The sequence below is a fragment of the Meles meles genome, chromosome 18 (genome assembly GCF_922984935.1).
Source record: "Meles meles chromosome 18, mMelMel3.1 paternal haplotype, whole genome shotgun sequence".
In the NCBI taxonomy this organism is placed as follows: Eukaryota; Metazoa; Chordata; class Mammalia; order Carnivora; family Mustelidae; genus Meles; species Meles meles.
This window is the reverse complement of record NC_060083.1, coordinates 59,009,982-59,027,140: the sequence shown is the minus strand read 5'-3', so window position 1 is coordinate 59,027,140 and position 17,159 is coordinate 59,009,982. Positions and strand designations below refer to the sequence as shown.

The following is a 17,159-nucleotide window of genomic DNA, read 5'->3' as shown; positions in this document are numbered from 1 at the left end:
CAGAGTACATGCTTCATCTAAACCAAAGCCACCTGGAGAAGGCTACGGTCCCAGCCCCCGTCGCAAGCCTGGACACAGGGAGGGAGGCAGGCCTCCCCTTGCTTCCACCGTCCCAGATGGCCACTGGCAGCAACAGAGCTGTCTCGCCCATCTCGGGGGAAACCAGCCCCTCACACACAGCCCGGTCAGGGCTCTCAAGGGCCACCCCAGGCTAAGGATCAAAGTGGCAGGAGCTGGGCTCACAGGAAGCTGTTATCTCCTTTGGTTGGCGGGGGTGGGGGCAGGCAAGACAGTAACAACTCTGGAAAATGGGCACCCGGCCACAGCTGCGGCGCTCTTGTGTGCTGCACTTACGGTTATACCAAGGAACATTTCAGAAAAGAAGGTGCCAGGAGGCCGTCGAAAGCCCTCCCGTGCTATGGCTCCCGGCCAAGAGCAGAGTAGTCGTTCTTAACGTCCTTCCCCAAAAAGTCCCTCCTGATTCTGGGACAGGCCCAAACCCCTCGCTCTTCTGAACACTGCGGCCATTCATTCGACCTGGACGGGCGTGCCGTCCTAGGCCAGGCTGCTTAGCAACCGGTCTCCCCCAGCCACCCGCCCCCTGCCCGTCAGGTGGGCAAAGAGGAGGCAGGCCTGTGCCTGGGAGGCGTGCCTGGAGGACTGCCATGGCCAATTCAGGCTGGTCATCAATCAGCTGCTTTACGGGGAGCGCCCGTCTCCAGGGGCCCCACAACAACCCCTTTGTAGCAGTGACTCCCAAGGAACCAGAGTTGATGAGTGTGGCAGCAACAAAACGTGGGGCTGGAAAAGGTCCTTAAATTTTCCCTCCAGGGGACAGCTTTCTGGGTGCTAACTATGGGAAAACATCAGTTGGGTACATCCTACCTCCCCTCCCCTGACCAGTATTCCAAGGACTGACCTTAACCATTCAAAGGCCGCCTGGGGGAACCTTCCCAAAGCACCACAGGGCACCAGCCCCTCGCTGGCCTGAGGAAGGAGGCAAGACAGCCACGTGGGAATTCCACAGGGTCCACTATTCCAGAAGCACAGGAAGTTGGTCACCAAACACAGTGTCTCTTCTACAGGGAAAATACTTGTTCACCTGCGGGTTCCTTGGGCTGGGTGAAAGGCTGTGAGCCACCCTGGGGCCTCCAGCAGCCTGTGCGCCGCCCCCACCCCTGCCCCTGCGACGGGAGGGGTGGGGATTCCTGCATTTCACAAGGCCCTCGCCTGGCTTAGCTGGGGGCGTTCAGTCATATCTCAGGGAGGAAGGCAATGCTGGGGCAAAATCACCAACAGGAAGGTGTTCCCCCTCCTTTCCATCTTTGGCTTGGTTACTCATTCTTTCAAACTAATCTTTCTACACAAATACAAAAAGTGATAAAGTTGATAGTTGGTTTCAATTCACCAACTGGTCTACTCTTTGCTTTTTCACTCTCACAGCACTGCGTGGGTGCGCACGCGCACAACCCCAGGTGGGGCGTGTCCCCGGAGCCCCGTGGAGCTATGGACTCCTGCTCAACCCCAAACCCACCATCCCCAGGAACATCTCCTCCCATGCAACAGAATTCAGCTCCATGATCCCTCCAAGCAGAGTGCCAACCCCTATGAACCATGGACCCAACTCTAAGTGCAAGAAGACTCTTTTGCCTTAAGAGAATCCTATAAACTGAAAATACAAATGAGCCACCCCAGACGGGAAGCCATATACTTTTGCACAAAGTTCTCCTGGAAAGACTTTGGAATCTGTGGTTGTTCGGATCCCTCTGTGTCACGACTACCCACGGGACTCCCAGGCCCCGACAATGAAACAATGGGAACCTGTGCCTCCTGGTGGCCACACCTTGTTAGGTTTTAGAATGTAATTCTTCCGTCCTCTGACATGAATAAGCTGGGCTGTGAGCCTGCTGAGTTCCGGGCCAAGATGCCCCCCAAAATGAAGGCAAACAACCCAGGTTCTTTTGGATCCAAAAGCATTTAACCCCACATCCTGCCCGAGCACACCAAAGGGCCTGTGGAGCCAAACACCAGAGTTCTTCAAAGGGGGATGAACCCAGGACCACAGACGATGCTGAAGAACCAGCAGCAAGGAAGGAGAGTTGGGGGTCTGCGGAGATGATGGAGGATGGCTGTCAAATTCCCCAAAGATGCTTGCTGGGCTATTTCCCCTCAGCTGTCCAGCAAGGTACATTTCATCCAATAAAGGCAGCCTCAGGGGGAGACACAGTCCTGGGGGCAGAGGCGGTCCACACTCAAGAAGAAGACCTAGACAGACACCCTCCTACCGGTCATGCCTCAGATACCAGGAATTCAGTACAAAATGAACCAAGCATCCATGATAGTTATTTTGGAAGGCAGTCATGAAAAAACATTTGATGAAGTATTTAATAGGACAGAGCTAAGGAGAGCGATGGAAGGTTCACATTATTAAACTGCCAGCTGTCCAAGACAACGGTTATAAACCCACCACAGGTTCTCTCTGTGCCCTTAAGGAGGCCGGAAGGCAGCCATCAGGAGGATACAAGTAAAAAGCAACAAGAAACCACTGTTCTTTTCTTCTCCCTCGGTGCTGTTTTGGAATGCACAGGAGGGTCCCTGTCTTGACTTGTATGAATCTATCCCCCTGACCTGCAGGGGGATAGTCTCAGTGGTCAAAGTCATGAACTCAGCCCAGAGACCTCGTACCAGACATGTGTCTGAGTCAGCCGGGAGGCACGGAACCCACAGCCCAGAGACTGGGACAGGCCTGGACGCAGGCGCGCATGGCCCTCAGATGCGGCGGGCCAAGGGCTTCCCCTCCGGTTCACTAGGAAGGTGAAAACAAAGCATCTCACCTAGCAGGTCCGAGGAGAAAAGACCAGGTAAGCCACTTCGGCTGTCTAGTTCAAGTCTACGTAGGACACAAAGAAAAACAAAACAAATGCGTAGCTTCTGAAGAAGCCAAGTGAGAACACGGGAAGGGCAGGAGAAGTGCTGAGCTGGTCAAAGACATAAACTCTGAGGCAAGGCCCCCCCTCCCGACTGTCGGCGCTCCTCTAACCTCGCCAGGCTCCCCGCTGAGCCTAAAGCCTCAGCAACTAGGGCGCCAGGGCATGAAGTGGCAGAGGCAGGCCAGTGGGTGGCCCTGGAAAACAATGATCGGGACCTGCCCAATTTCGGTTCCTTAATCATTCGGGTCCAAGACCCATAAGGATGCGGCAGATACAACAGGGCCTTGTTCTCGGGCGCCTGGGTGGCTCAGTGGGTTGGGCCGCTGCCTTCGGTTCAGGTCATGATCTCAGAATCCTGGGATCGAGCCCCACATCGGGCTCTCTGCTCGGCAGGGAGCCTGCTTCTCTCTCTCTCTCTCTGCCTGCCTCTCTGTCTACTTGTGATCTCTCTCTGTCAAATAAATAAATAAAATCTTTAAAAAAAAAAAAAAAAAAACAGGGCCTTGTTCTCAGGGACTGCAGACCCTGGAATGCGGTTCCCCCTGTAGAGAATACGAAAAAGTCCAGCCACTCAGAAACTATGACTGGAGCAGAGGAAGGAAACAGAAACAATATGGCTCCATGACGTGGGCTAAGCTGCCGTTTGAGCAGGGAGGACTTGCTCAGCAGAGACGTACCAGATCCTGGTCGAGAGAGAATGGAGTTTTATTTAGAGCCAACAAGCTTCAGCAGTCGCTCCTGGAGGCAGCCCCACAAAGCCCGCTCAGAGGTCCAGCGTCCAACCGCAGACAGAGCGGCGCAGCCCCCAGCCGCTGGATTCTGCCACATCTCAACGAGGTGGCTTTGCCCCAACTCTGGGAGCATCGGGCACAGAGAAAGTACTTTGAACAGAGGGTGGAGGGCGGCCTCTTCCCGCTGCCGGGGGAAGACTGCGACAGACTGTCCGGTTTTCTGATAGATGACTGACCTAATCCTGCTTCTTAAAAGTAGGTGCAGCCGGGGAGGCGGATTAGTGTAACAATGCCCTCCAAATCTTCGATTCTCCCAGACCTGGGACTGGCCAAGCAGTTATTAAATCCTGGTGACAGCTCACTTAGAGAGACGACTCCTCACTATGGTCCGAGGCCCTGGGTGACACCGGGCCGGCCACGTCGGCCCCCTCCTCCCAGCACAGAGCGGCACCAGAGCCCGGGGAGAACTGGCTCCCTACAACTCCTCCTCCCCACTCTCGCTGAAAAGTAAGCCTCACTGAGACCTCAGTCCTCAGCTCAAGGAAGTCGTCTTCCGCCCCCCATCCCGCCGATGAGGACGTTTGCTCTGTTCTGGGCCCTCACTGTCTTTAGTTACCATGGTGTTCCCAGCACCTGCAGGTTCGTGCCCCGGCCACAACAGGTGCTCGAACACTGCTTGACCCTGATGAAACACACACACACACACACACACACACACACACACACACTCTCTCTCTCTCTCTCTCTCTCTCTCTCTCTCTATCTATCTATCTCCTTTGTAACAGGCCAGCGGTCCCTTCCTCCACCCAGTTCCAGACGGCCTTCAGCTGCAGTGCTCCCCGCCACCAGACTCCAGACCGGTTTAGAGCCACAGTTAGCTTCAACGTGCCACTCAAGTGTCAGACGGGGAGGCAGCAGAGGGGAACTAAGAAAGGGGCTAGACTTGGCGAAGAAAGGCTGATGAGAGACAGGCAGAAGGAGGAAGGCCATAGGAACAATACTGAATTAAAACAAAACAAAAAAACAAAACAAAACAAAAAAAACCTCCTTAAATCTAGCTCGACACTCCTAATCCTAAACAAAAAAACAGAATTATCATACAGTTAACCCTTATTCCTTATTCCACAAGTAATTTATTGAGCGTTTATTCCTTATTCCACAAATAATTTATTGAGCGTTTATTACATACTGGGCAGCAGGCCAAACACTGGGGACAGAATATGAACGCAACTCAATCTCGGGGAATAAAAACCACTTCCAAGCTCCAAAAAAAAAAATAAAATAAAATGAAAGACTGTGGTTTGATGGACAAGGATGGGGCATACTGAGACTATCAGGAATCCCAAGGCTCAGCAGAAGTCACCGAACCCCATGTTGCACAGGCTCGGCCCTCCCTGACACAGATGCCCAGCGTCTGCACCCTGTTTTCCCACGCACGCAGAGGAGCCTTGGAGAAAGCCCATCACCGGCACATTTCCTTCTGCTGTATCCTGTTGGCCAGGATTGGGTCACTGCCACGGCAACACTGCCTGCCTGGGGATGGAAACACTCAACTTGTCAGAAAAATGGGCGGAAGTTGGTGGGGTCACTCTGGACCCAACAGACTCACCTTCACTCCCAGCTTACTGACGGGAAGGCTCAGTTCCCCAAGCAGAGGTTTCTACAGGAAAGGGTTAAACATGCATCCGCTAAGACAAATTAAGCCAGCTCTAGAACTGGCCTTGTAGGGCGCCTGGGTGGCTCAGTACTTAAGTGTCTGCCTTTGGCTCAGGTCATGATCCCAGGGTCCTGGGATCTTCAGGCTCCCTGCTTGGCGGGAAGCCTGCTTGTCCCTCTCCCACTCCCTCTGCTTGTATTCCCTCTCTCGCTGAGTCTCTCTCTGTCAAATAAATAAATTAAAAAAAACCAAAAACACCTTAAAAACAAACAAACATGGGGCACCAGGGTGGCTCAGTAGGTTAAGCCTCTGCCTTCAACTCAGGTCATGATCCCAGGGTCCTGGGATCAAGCCCCGCATTGGGCTCTCTGCTCGGCAGGGAGCCTGCTTCTCCATCCCCCCTCTGCCTACTTGTGATCTGTCAAATAAATAAATAAAATCTTTAAAACCAACCAACCAACCTGGCCTTGTAGACTGAAGAAAAGAGGAGAACAGTTTCTTTTCCCTATCTGAAAATTTTAGCCCATCAAAGCCAACATTGCTCAGTGTGGTGCTGATGCTCTGTCACGTGGAATCATCCAGACTTCAGTGTAAATGCAAAGCTCTGGCCAAGAGCCATTTCCCAAGGGGAGGCTTTGGTATCTGATTTGACTACATGTGATTCAAGAGATCCGAAGACTCTGAGTTTCTAGAAAGTTGTAGAAGATGTTCAGAAGGGGACCTTCCATTCCTCCCTCTTACACCTAGGGGTGTCTGTGTTTGGGTAAAGAGGTCACTTCACAGCAAGAATCTGAATTAGCCCTTCAGCGGTGGGTCAGGTTGTACTTTTTTCTTAAAGGTCTTCCATAAAAACAGTGTCTCTACATTTCAAATTGTTATTTGGGGACAGGGTGGAAGGGCTTGGAGCCAGACAAGGACAAAGAAAATAGCTTTGTGAGGCTGAGGACAGAAAAGTCTTTCTGACATGTAACTCGACATGCTCACTAAATTACACTAGCATCATCCCATCTGAGAGGTCAGCCACCGAACACGTGTTAAGATCAACATATAGGACAAAAGTAACAGATATGAGAAAGCCAGATTGGAAAGGCAAATTGGTCACCATCTGCAAAGCGGCAGGAAGAGGAATTAACGATCTACAGGGCCAAAAGCAAAAGCCCGTGCCTTTAAAGCACCATTTAGAAAAAACCAAACTCCAAAGTTAGGAATGCAAATGAGCAAAATCCTCTTGAACCCAGAAACTGCACAGCAGCATTTCAAGGGACAAGGATTAGAATTACAGAACGAGGGTGGGAAGTGCCAGATCCCTCCCAAAGGACAGGCAGCTTGTTTTCTGAATCATAGAATTTCAAAAAGATTGAAACCCTGACTAGGGAAGGAGGCACCCAGCCACACCTTGGTTAGTAATCTGTGGCATCTGGGCCCAAAGGGAAGAAGTATGTTGGGGCTTGCAGGGCTGAAGGCTGGCCGACTGGGCATGCAGGGGCTCCTTCTGGCTGCAGAACCACAAAGGAACGGGGAGGGGCTTCTGGGAGTCTGAGCCTCAGCTGACTTGGGGCAAGTGCAGTCTGTTGGCAGTTCAGTGGAGCCAAGAGGGGAGGTCAGAGGGAGAATGATGGTCCTTCTCCTCTTCAGGAGATCATCGCTTCCAGCGATGACATTTCTATCAGAAGTGGTCAGCTTAAGATGGAGTCAGCCCTTCTCTGGACGGTGGCTCGGCAAAGGACCCAGCTGGGAATTCTTTCCATCGGGACAACAAAAGAGCTCTTTCCCTCCACAAAAGTGCTGCAGCCTCTGCACCGCAGCACCCCGCCCCCCATCTCTGTCCCGTCTGCCGCTCGGATCAGGTCACCATTGCAAGCACAGACCCCAGGGTGGGGTTGGGGTGGGGGTTCTCCCAGCATGGAAATTCCAAGACTCCCACTTCTGCAAGGGAAACCCCAGCCTTGTTAAAGGTGAGTGGCCATTTGGCCATCGTGGTGAGAGAGCAAGGAAGCACGAAATGTTAAGTAAGGAGGCTTGGGCATTCTCAGCAGTTCAAAGGCCACAGTACAACTTCCAGCAAGAAGTTCGGAGTGGGTGACTCCCAATCCAGCAATGGTCAAGGGCCATTTCCGTCTCTGGTCTCAGATGAGTCATGCTGCAATCTTTTTTCTAATCAGCATTCAAAGGGTCACGAGGTACCGGAGGCACAACATGGGAGAAGGTAGGATAACAAAACCAAGATGGAGGGACCAAGTACACAGTCTCCCTCCCAGACCCCGAACAACCCAACCCACTCAAAGCTAACACATATCATCCAAATCTTCCTTACCACGAGGCAGACATTATCATTCCCATCTTACAGATAACTAAACCGAGGCAAAGTCCAATGAAGTGGCTTCTCGTCTCGGCAGTGGCAATGCTGGGACTCAAGCCCAAGTCTGTCCGACCCAAAGCCTAGTAGTACTGCTTCCCAACTTCTGATCTCCTCCCTCTAGACTACAAGGCGGCAGATAATAACGGTTTCTCCGAAGTCTTTGGTTCAACGACTGGGGAAGCCAACATCAAAGACCAAGGAGAAAAAATATCTTTCCAGGAATGACTCCATAGTAAGTCACAGAGCAAAGGAGGAGTTAAGGGGGAAGACAGCCAAAAGTATTACCTTTTAACTGTAAGGAGCAGGGAAATAGCTCAAGGGTCCGAAGTGCTCCAGTGAGTAATGTCTGAGCTGACCCGAATGGAATGGCCGGTACTGAAGATTTAATCACATAACCGGGGGGGGGGGGGGCGGGGGGCGCCTGCTACCCTGTCCGTAGCCTAGAGACTTCCTGGGTGCTTTTGGAAGGAATGCTACCAAATCCTGACCACTGCTCAGCCCTCCTCCCTTACTGGGTGAACAATCATGGGGACTGTGAGAACTCAAGTTTCAAAGAATGAGTTATTTCTTCTGACCCATGTAAAGAGCACGGCATGTGTTCTGTCCACCAGAGCCTAATCGTGGTGTTTTGTTCCGTAACAATGATAAACAAATTAATTTTTTTGCTACTAGAGTGTACTGACTGGTTTGTATTCTAGCTAGCTCACATGAGACGAGCTTTAGGAACTGATGTGGAAAAGTGCGCTAGTGACTGGTCTTTCCCTTGGAATAAAAGCCAGATCTCAACCTTTCCTTTATCATTCCTCTTTGAAGGTTTTTAGAAAATGACCAAAAAACGTTTCTTCTTAGAGCAAAGTTTCATTGAGATATAACTCACGTTCCACACAATTCTAAGTGTTTCACTTCTAATTTTCCACTGGTGTCCTGCTATTATAATTACTCAGACTGTAACAACACTGAAAACGTTTTTTATTCAGATGGAAACAAAACTGGATGCCAAATATATATGCTCTTATACAAGCAAACAAAAAGAACAGGAGAATGAAATGGATGCACTGTTAAGATTGTGGAATTAGGTGATTTTTTTTTCTTTTACAAAATATTCAATTCCTGCTATTATAGAAATTTGACAATAAAATTAAAATAAAACAAAACCCTGATAGGAAAACCACCAGAAAAACAGTATCATATAACCCTTTCAGGTATCAAAGACCTCTAAGAAAAAGTCCAAGTTTATGCTCGAACCGCTAACCTTTGCTGTACCATCCTGAAAAGCAATTTTCAGTAGAATATTCCACAAGCATGGGTTCTTCTGAAGCTCACCAAGCAAAGGCACACAATGACCCGCCTATGAAGGCTGGAAAAGGACTCATGGTTCCTACACCACACCGTACAACCTGCCCGCGCCCCCACTTTTTTTTACGATTTTATTTATTCATTTGACAGAGAGAGAGGGATCACAAGTAGGCAGAGAGGCAGGCGGTTGGGGGGGAGCAGGCTCCCCGCTGAGCTGAGCCACATGCGGGACTCGATCCCAGGACCCCAAGACCATGACCTGAGCCAAAGGCAGAGGCTTAACCCACTGAGCCACTGAGCCACCCAGGCGCTCCCCCCATTATTTAAAAAAAGATTTATTTGAGAGAGAGAGAGGGGAGAGAGAAAATGAGCATGGTGGGGGCAGAGGGAGAGAGAATCTCAAGCAGACTCGGTGCTGAGCGTGGGGCTCGATCTCACCACCCTGAGATTATGACCTGAGCTGAAGCCAGGAGTCGCGTGCTTAACCAACCGCACCACCCAGGTGCCCCACAACCTGTCTCTCTTAAGTATCCTTCACGATGAACAGAACCCTATGCAGCTTGCTTATGAAAAGCCTTAGCATCTTCCTATCTGATTTCAGAGTCCTGGAGGAAGAGCACACTCAAAGCCTGAAGAGGAAAACATTCGCTCTGCGGCAATCCTGCAGAAGCTGGTGCGTGTTCTGGAGCATCATTCCTCAGATGGCCGATAAAGAGAATCAAGGATTTCAACTGGAAATGCAGCCCACCTGCACTGCTGGGAGGCTCCTGGAAGTTCCTCCTAAAATCAGTAGCCGGTAACAAATTCCTTGGAAACAAGTTCCATGGGCAGTTTCCAGGCTCCAGATGTTTGATTCTGAAACTTGGAAAGATCAGTAATAATGCCTTGTTGGGAGATGCCTGGGTGGCTCAGTTGGTTAAGCATCTGCCTTCAGCTCAGGCCATGAACTCAAGAGTCCTGTATCGGCCTCCTTGCTTGGGCAGGGAGCCTGCTTCTCCCTCTGCCTGCCGCTCCCTCTCCTTGTGTTCGTTCTCTCTCTTTCTGAGAAATAAATAAATAAATAAAATCTTAAAAAAAAAAATGCTGGGGGGTTCCTAGGTGGCTCAGTGGGTTAAACCTCTGCCTTCAGCTCAGGTCATGGTCTCAGGGTTCTGGGATCAGGCCCCGCATCGGGTTCTCTGCTCAGCGGGGAGCCTGCCTCCCCCTCCCTCTCTGCCTGCTGGTGATCTCTCTCTCTCTATCAAATAAATAAATAAAATCTTAAAGAAAAAATGCTGGGGTAGGGGAGAGGCTGGACAGGACAGCAAGCAGGGGATTACTGAATCAGCTCTAGCCAATGGGAATCCTTCCTCTAGACTGCAAGCCAATTTATAACACATGGTGACCAAGACACTTGACCTCCTTAAGGGAACTCAAGTGTGTGAGGTACAGGCACCTAAGGTGAGACCCGTGAGTGGCCGAGCCCAGCCCCCGGGGAGGATGAGAACCTTACAAGTCCCAGTGCTCCGGAACTCCAGAGACAATCTACCAACACAGTTTCCAGACTGCCATCGAAGCACCTGGGACGCTGCAGCAAACTCACAAAGGATACACATGGCATTTAAAAATTTCAAGGGAGGGGCACCTGGGTGGCTCAGCCGGCTCTTGATGTTGGCTCAGGTCATGATCTCAGGGTTGTGAGATCGAGCCCCGTGTCAGGCGACTTCACACTAGGTGTGGATTGGGATTGGGATTCTCTCTCTCCCTCTGCCCCCAACCCCCGCTCACACTCTCCCTCTCAAAAAGATAAATCAAAATTTCAAGGGAATCACAGCATGAATCAGTATCTATCAGATACCACACAAATTCATGTATTATCTTTTCAAGCAGCTACCAAACTGTGAGGCTAGGAATACTGTTTGGAGTTAATTGCTGGGTATTTCTTTTGGCCTGCGAGTTCTGTGATAAATTCCTGAGACATCAAGGGTGCCATGAACTGAGAAGAATGTGGCAACTTCTGACCTGCACGATGGGGGCCTCTGGCCAGACCCAGTTTTGTTAAAAAGCACCCGCACACATCACACCACCTGGTGAAGTGGGCGTCACAGACGAGCTGAGGGCAGCTGAAGCCAGGTGCCTGTGGTCCCACAGCTGCAGGGAGCCGAGATGCGCTCAACCTGGGTCTTCTGACTCCAAGTCCACTAACCTGGCTCCAAAGTATGAACTCACATTTCTGCACTATTTTCGGGGCCAAAGAATCTTTTTTTAAAAAGATTTATTTATTTGATAGAGAAAGAGAGAGTGGCTTCATAAGCAGGGGGAGCAGCAGCAGAGGGAGAAGCAGGCTCCCCACCGAGCAGAGCCCAATGTGGGGCTCGATACCAGGACCCCAGGATCAGGACCAGAGCTGAAGACAGACACTCAAACAAAACTTAGCCACCTAGGCGCCCCTTGGGGTCAAAGAATCTTAGAAATGTTTTTTTGGGGGGCATTTGGATGGCTCCGTTGGTTATGCATCTGTCTGCCTTCAGCTCAGGTCCTGAACCCGGGGTCCTGGGATTGAGCCCTGTGTAGGAAGCCCTGATCAGCAGGCACTCTGCTTCTCCCTCTCCCTCTGCCTCCCCTCTCCACTCATGTTCTCTCTTTCAAACAAATAAAATAACATCTTTTAAAAAATGTTTTATTTTAATCAGAGTTATACACACCTTTAAAAAAAATGCCGGAACCGTATTTTCTCCCACCCGATGCCACCTCCTTGACCCAGAGATGCTATTTTGTTTTGACAGATGTTTGCTCTTCGGGCCAAGAGGATTCTTTCCCGGGGTCAAAGCCGGGACTGCAACACGGCAGGGAGCCGGCAATCCCACCCTGCATAGCGAAGCCGGCCCTCCCAGCTAGCTGGCAGCGGGCCGCTCCGGCTTTCCCGTGCCAGGTCATCAATGCCCGTGTTTGTTTTCAAAGGAAGGGTGTGTCAGAGACAGTAAGCCAGTGGAAATACCTTCATCCACAGGAACTGTGGGAGTGGGGAAAAAATAAGCAAGGGAAAACGTTCCAGGGTAGCCGAGGTAGACCACGGACAAAGGAGAGTGGGAAAAGGAAGCCCATATGCCAAGGGCAAACAGATGGAGGAAACACTCAAGCCATCTGGCACCCTCGTGCCTACAGTAAAGAGCTGAAGGGAGGCCTGCCACTTCCGGTCCGACTTTCTCTAGGAGAACAGCGCCACCTTCTGTTGAGTGATCAGATCGGAGTCAGGCTGCTTACTGAGGAGGTAAGATCAGAAAACTGGAAGTTGGAGAGAAAGACACAATGGAACAGAAGTGCAGAAGCATTCTTCTTCCCGTGGAATGTTCGGCCACCTCCTCTGCTCTAGCGTTAGGGCAAACTCAGCAACCCAGAGCTCGATCCCACCTCCCAGGCTGATGGATTAGAACCAAAGTCTCCCTCCAGAGGTGGCTCTGGGGTTATCATTTCTTACTCAACCTTCCAAATATGGGACTTCGCGCTCAGAGGCAACCCCAAACATCAGTGATAACAATTAGGGCAATTCCCTTTCTCAACTCAGCAGATAGTAAGTGGAGTGAGAGAACACTCAACTTTGCTTATCCATAATGTCCACGCCCTTTCCCAGGAGACCGCTTGGTGAGGGGGCAGCGGTCAGTCGAACCCCAATTCACACATTTCTTTAGGACATTCTTGACAAAGGCTTTTTTTTTTTTTTGGACAAAGGCTTTCTTAAAACTTGTCTGAAAAAGGTCCAGAAACAGGGAGCTCACCACCTTGGGAAGCAAACATGTCTCCCATAACTCTGTGCTTCAAGGTCTGCACTTGGCTGTCCCCTCCCCGCCCCTCCCCTAGGGGACCTTCAAACAGCAGACAATGCAGGCTCTTCCCCCATCAGCTCTCTCAGCTCCTGAACCTCTCAGCTAACGTGGTTTCTAGCTAGATCCCTCTAGTCCCCTCACCTTTATGACTGCTCTCCTCTGAACGCACTCCAGTCTCAAAATGTGGAATTCGTTATTCCCAAACAGGCCCAACGACAGGGTGGCCAGCCTGGGAAGCAAGCACAGGAGGTACTGGTGGTTGCGACTAATGCCACTGAGCACACACAGGAGCAGAGGCTCCTGTTCACTCGGTTAATCCGCGTAAGACAAATGAGGCGGATTTTATGATGATGCTTGTTTTCCAGGTGACAAAGCCTGAGGTTAAGGGACTTGCCCAAGGACAGCTGGAATTCAAACTCCATCAACTCCAGAGACTTAAGTGCCCCCGCCGCCCCGCCCCTGCCACCCCGGGGCTGTCTGGTCTTACTCTGATACCCTCCCCCTTCCCTGCAGCTCAAGGCCCCGTATGGCTGACAGCTCACTGGACACTTACAGACCAACGTAAACAGCTGCCAAACAACGATGAAGTATTCCCGACCCAAGACTCTTGTTCCTGAAGAACAGTGGTTCTCCAAGTTCATCTGTGGACCCCTGGGGGTCTGCACAGTCAAAACTATTTCCCCAATACTAAGACATCACTTGCCTTTTTCACTGTGCTGACGGTGTCAGGAGCGAGGGTGGATAAAGCTGGCCCTTTAGAACAAATCGAGGCAGCTACACTTAGTTTTAGTAGGCATACTCTCGATTTAAAAAAAAAAAAAACAATTTCACTGAGAATATCCTTGCTGAAGTAGTCAAAATGATTACTCTCACTGAGTCTTGACCCTTGAGTACAATTTTTTTTTTTTTGCTTTGATGCCATGAGAGGGCGTGTCAACACCTCTGGACACTGAGGTCCGATGGTCACTTCAAGGAAAAGCACTTAGGTGAGGGACTTACTAGCTTATCTAGTTGGTTTCTCCATGGAACACCACTTTTACCTGAAGGAATGACTGACAGATAAGCTACCATTAGTCAGATTTGGGTAACTGGCAGACATTTCTGAAAAAAATGAAGCCCAGGGGCACCTGGGTGGCTCAGTGGGTTAAGCCTCTGCCTTCGGCCCAGGTCATGATCCCAGGGTCCTGGGATCGAGCCCCGCGTCGGGCTCTCTGCTTGGCAGGGAGCCTGCTTCCTCCTCTCTCTCTGCCTGCCTCTCTGCCTACTTGTGATCTCTGTCAAATAAATAAATAAAATCTAAAATAAATAAATAAATTAATTAATTAAAAAATGAAACCTTTTACATCAAGGAAAACTCCAATAGAACTCACTGAACTCACCGGTAATAATGAAATTCAAGATCTTGAGTAAAAACTAGCATCCTGGAAAATGTGTACTCTCCGCGGTGAAAAGGCAGCTTTCCAATACTTACTGGCTTGTCTAATGAGATTGGTAATGTCACTAACAAATAGAATGTTCTGGATATCAGAACACAACACAGCACTGCACATCTGCATGACTCGGTGAACCAACATTTCCCAAATCCCGGCGCCTGAGGATGGAGTGTCATGGGTGGGTAAAACAGCCCTTCAGAGTGTTAGGCAGACCCAGGGACTTCAATAAAGCGGGTACAAAAAGTTCACTGAGGGGGCGCCTGGGTGACTCAGTCGGTCGGGCATCTGCCTTTGGCTCAGGTCATGATCCTAGAGTCGTGGGATCAAGCCCTGGATTGGGTTCCCTGCTCCGAGGAAGGCCTGCCTCTCCCTCTCCCTGCCAGTCCCCTTGCTTGTGTGCTCTCCCTCTGTCAAATAAATAAATAAAAATCTTAAAAAAAAAAAAGTTCAGGGGTGCTTCAGTGGCTCGGTTGGTTGGGCGTCTGCCTTTGGCTCAGGTCGTGATCTCAGGGTTCCTGGGATTGAGCCCCATATCAGGCTCCCTGCTCGGGGGGAAGCCCTGATGTGGGGTTCTCCCTCTTTCCCTCCTCCTGCTTGTGCTCTCTCTCAAGCGCTCTCTCTCTAAAATAAATAAATACAATCTAAAAGAAAAGTTTAAAAAAAAAAAGGTCACTGAGAACGTATCACATTCCATGGTATGAGTAACTTTTAGGAAACCACTGCATGTTGAATTTTGATCGAGTATGAAAGAAGAGATCCACAATCACCTAAAGGGCTATTAAAATATTTTTCCTCTTCCCCATGACCAGTATGTGAAACCAGATTTTCTTTACTTCAACCAAAAGAACATACTGCAACAGAGCGCGTGCAGGAACGGTGAGGAGACCCCAGCTGTGCACCAACATGGCCGTCTGACGCTAAGGAGACCTGCGCAATGGGAAAACCGTGCATCTTTGCATCAACTTTTTTCGATTTCAGAAACAGTTATTTTTCATTAAAATGTGCTTTACATTAATACGTAACGGGTTTGTTATTCTAAAATGACAACCATTTAAACATTTTTTTTCAGTTTTTTTTTCCCCCAAAGATTTTATTTATTTGATAGAGAGAGATAACAAGTAGGCAGGGAGGCAGGCAGAGAGAGAGAGAGAAGCAGGCTCCCCACTGAGCAGAGAGCCCGCTGAGCCACCCAGGCGCTCCAAAAATTTTTTCAGTTTTAACTTCTAAAACAGTAAATACCAATAGATAAAATCAAAATGAAGTGAAGCTCTTCGGGATCCTCAGTGTTTAATTGTGCAAAGACACCAAGTGTTTTGAGAACTGCTGTAGTAAGAAATGAAAAACAGATTTTAAAAAGCTAAAGCAGAGGTAGCCTGGCTGGCTCAGCTGACTGAGTGTCTGATTTCAGCTCTGGTTGTGATCTCGGGGTCGTGGGATTGAGCCCTGCTCCATGCTCCTCTCCCTCTGCCCCTCCCCCTGCTCGTGCTCTCAGTCTCTCCTTCAGACAAATAAATAAAATCTTTACAAAAATAATAATAAGGGGCACCTGGGTGCTCAGTCGGTTAAGTAACTGCCTTTGGCTCAGGTCATGATCCCAGGGTCCTGGGAGCAGAGAGCCTGCTTCTCCCTCTCCCTCTGCCTGCCACTCTGCCTATTTGTGCTATCTGTCAAATAAATAAATAAAATCTTTAATAATAATAATAATAATAATAAAAGCCAAAGCAGGAAGGAGTGCCATCTGGTGGAAAAGACAGTTCTGGTAGAAATGACACAAGCCATTTGCTAACAAAAATAAATGGTGCCTCTAATTCATCCTGGTAACATATCCTATTTTAGAAACTTCACATACTTAAGGTAGAAATACTCAAAATTGAAGGCTTGGAATTCAAAAATATTGTTAAAAGTTGGGGTGCCAGGGAGGTACAGTTGGTTAAGTGTCTCACTCTTGGTTTTGGCTCAGATCATGATCTCAAGGTCATGAGATCAAGCCCTATAGTCAAGTCTGCTTAAGACCCTCCCTCTCCTCCCGCCCCCACCAGCATGTGTATGCAAAGACTTTCTAATAAATAAATCGTGAAGAATATCTCTCTCTCTATATATATAGTCAAATATCAATTAAGCATGCCACCAGAAGAGTTCTGGAATAGAGGAAGGACTGGGAGGGGTTTGCGGTGGAGGCTGCTGCCTGAAGACAGTCTGAGGCCAGCTCAGGTAGGAGAGGAAGGCAGCACCAGGACTAAGGCATGGGCAGCACAGAAGACTATTTCCAGTCCTTGCGGTGCCATGAACACTCATGATTTTTGACCGTAAGGACATGTACAGCTCTGTCTGAACCCTTCCACACTCATCCTCCAAAAGAACTACAAGTCACTTTAAGAGTGGCTTCTGCATTCTGCTCTCCGAGGGCCTCTCAAGAACAGACATTGTTCCAGATCACTTTTTATGCCACAACCAGACTCGCAGTTCCAATGACTGAATGAAATATAGTAAGGCGTGGGGTGCCTGGGTGGCTCAGTGGGTTAAAGCCTCTGCCTTTCGGCTCAGGTCATGATCTCAGGGTCCTGGGATCAAGCCTGCATCAGGCTCTCTGCTCAATGGGGAGCCTCTCTGCCTACTTGTGATCTCTCTCTCTGTCAAATAAACAAAATCTTAAAAGAAAGAAAGAAAAAAAAAAAAGACACGTCTTCCCAACCTTCACATGGTACCCAGAAAGGCTGACCCGAGAGACTTTAACCTATTTTCCAGTTCTGGCCCCCTCACCCCCAACCTCATTCCCAGGGGATCTGCTGTTTCGCTTGCTGTAGTCCAGAAGGGGTGGCAGCAGAGTGCCGGCCCCTTCTTCTCTAGCAACTTCCCCAGGAGGCCTTCCAGCCTCAAGCAAAGGCCAGCCACTACACACACAAAGGCTCCAGGTCCCACAAACCCTCTTCTTCCTCCACAATGAAGTTCT

General features: G+C 49.7%; 1 protein-coding gene across 2 annotated transcripts in view; it reads right to left on the bottom strand.

Moving 5' to 3' along the window:
- Window positions 1-17,159, bottom strand: part of LOC123929548 (SAP30 binding protein) — a 36,070-nt gene that overhangs the window by 13,809 nt on the left and 5,102 nt on the right. The gene's annotated exons all lie outside the window — the stretch shown is intronic.